The sequence below is a fragment of the Triticum aestivum genome, chromosome 6B (assembly GCF_018294505.1).
Source record: "Triticum aestivum cultivar Chinese Spring chromosome 6B, IWGSC CS RefSeq v2.1, whole genome shotgun sequence".
In the NCBI taxonomy this organism is placed as follows: domain Eukaryota; kingdom Viridiplantae; phylum Streptophyta; class Magnoliopsida; order Poales; family Poaceae; genus Triticum; species Triticum aestivum.
The window spans coordinates 81,401,125-81,403,687 of NC_057810.1; the positions used below are offsets into that span (position 1 = coordinate 81,401,125).

The 2,563-nt window shown below is 49.7% G+C and overlaps 1 pseudogene; it reads right to left on the bottom strand.

The window, feature by feature from the left end:
* Positions 1–209: 209 nt before the first annotated feature.
* Positions 210–2,235, bottom strand: LOC123133565 (tyrosine N-monooxygenase-like; annotated as a pseudogene).
* Between the last annotated feature and the right edge of the window lie 328 nt (positions 2,236–2,563).

Here is a 2,563-nt window from a genome sequence, read left to right on the forward strand (position 1 = left end):
GATCCAGCGATGCATGAAAGAAACCATCTCGCTCGTACATGAAACGGACAAAACCAAAATACCTAGCATACGTGAAAATCAATCAAAGTGGAACGAAACAAAGCAGGACAAAAATAAGAATATCACCTTCCTTTATTAGTAAGTATAGATTGAGCAAGAAAATAGCTGACATACTCACCATATCGGTGATTCATAGCTCGTTATTTTGCTCAACGATGCATAATGAGAGGGTAGAGGTGCACTGCAAGACGTGGCTCAGCATGTAGCACTAGCGGTTTCTCTTTGAAGAGGTCGTGCTTCGATTCGCTGAGATTGATGGCCGACACCCCAGCCGGTTTGGTCCAGGTGAAGCCATGCAAGAGCCTGCCGAAGAGCATGACACTCATGGTTGTTCCTAGTGATGCCGCGATGCATCCCCGCCGTCCGGTGCTGAAGGAGATGAACCGCAATTCGCTCTCGGTAAGCACCACATTGATGTTGTCTCCCATATGGCGCTCTGGCTTGAAGTGGAGCGGTTCATCCCAGACGGCGGGGTTCCGGCCCAGGGCCAGCCGGCTGAGGATGACGTGGCTACCCTTGGGCACACGGTAGCCCGCAACAATGGTGTCGGCAATCGCGACGTGCGGCAGGTTGAAGGGAGCGATTGGGTGGAGGCGAAATGCCTCACGTATGCACGCCTTGAGATAGTTGAGATGCATGATGTCCGACTCTTGCACCAGTCGCTCGCGACCGACCACCCGGTCCATCTCCTCCACCGCCTTGGCCAGCAGTTCTGGGTTGTTCACCATCTCCGCCAGCGCCCACTCCACTGCGTTTGACGGGTTATCTATGGCCGCTAATATTATGCCCTGCATGCATTCCATGGAGATAAATGTAAGTTAATATTATATCTTTGCATAAAGATAGATTACATTGAATAATTGGAATTTTAAATACAATTTAAGTTAAAATAACACCAAAATGGTAGAAAAATACATTAATGCTATGTTTAAACTATTAATTCACAATTTCTTATTCTATTGTTTCCCTTTTCTAACACCTGCGAAATACATTATAAGATCTACTCCCTAAAGTTTTTGAGACTAACTAGTGTCAAAAACGTTCTTATATTATGAGACGGAGGGAGTAGTATTTAAGAGTGTGAGCTATTATCTTTTCTCATGGATGACGTATTAGTACCTTGTAGGACTATGAGGCAATTGGTCACTAAATTCAATCTAGGCCCTTGAACCATCTTAAAATTTCTCATTAATTAATATTTTGCTTACCTTGGACTGTGCTTTGACCTCATCGATGCTGAGCAACGGCTTGCCATCACCGTTGGCGAGCGTGATGAGAACGTCAAGGAAGTCCTGGACCCCGTCCTGCCTCTCGCCGCTGTTCCACTGCCTCCAACGCTCTTCGATGACCACGTTGTGCAGTCTATCCACTTTTGTGTTGGCCTCCTTAATAATTTTCTCGTGGCCGTCGAGGTCCAGGCCAAGTAGACACGGGAGGTAGTCGCTGACGCAGAACGCGAAGGTGAACCCTAGGAGGGCGAAGGAAGCGTCCATGTGCTCCATCTCCATCGGCCCCGGCCCGCCGTCCGGCTGAGGCTCCCCAAAGTACCGTTGGCCGAAGACAAGCCGGCGGATGACGTTGCCGCAGTAATGCCGCGCGACATGCCTGACATCGACGTTGGCGCCTAGTCCCGACGTTGAAGATGACCCCCCGGCGGTGAGGTTGTAGATGTAGCGCATCAAGTTGTCAGCTTCGTCGGCGCGCTTGTCGTGGAGCCACTTGTGGCGGGAGGGGCAAATTATCTCAGAAGTGAGCACCTTGCGCATCTTCATCCCCGAATGGCGAGAGCACGGCGTCCTTGTACCCGGAGCTGATGGTGCCGGAGGCGAAGGTGAGTGGACGGGACGAGAAGTTTTTGTCCTGCTTCTTGAGCACCTCCCTTGCGATCTTGGGACATGTGATCGGGACGACGTGGACGCTGCCAAGGCGGAAGCAAGCGATGTCGGTGCCCATATCCTTCATCACGCGATGGATCCAACGGAACGCCGGCTTGCTGAGCACTAGCTCGGGCAGGCTACCCACCACTGGCCACGGTCATGGCCCCGGCGGAAGTGGAAGCAGCACCGTCGCCGATGAGCACGTGCCACTGCGGACCTTGCTCTTGGCCATGACAAGGTACATAAGCGTTATTACAATGAGCAGCTGGGACACAACAAAGCAGCAGCACGCCAACATTGTGGAGACTGCTGCTTGCTGAGTGCACATAGGCTTGCGATGTAGCTTACCTTGTTATCGTTGCGTAGGGAAGCCAACTTTGCTCCCTGTGCTGCTTTGCCCATGAGGGCGAGACCCATCTTTATATGTTACCTCCGTCCCAAAAAAATTGGCTTAGATTTATTAGATACTAAGGTATCTATGTATCTTGCTACCACTAAAACATGTTTAGATATAGTATATTCCTCATGTGTGGATCATTTACCACATGTATCATATGGTATTTCAAATGTATTTATCCTGATACTACTAACAATAATTGTCTATCCAAACATAATCAAAACAGAAT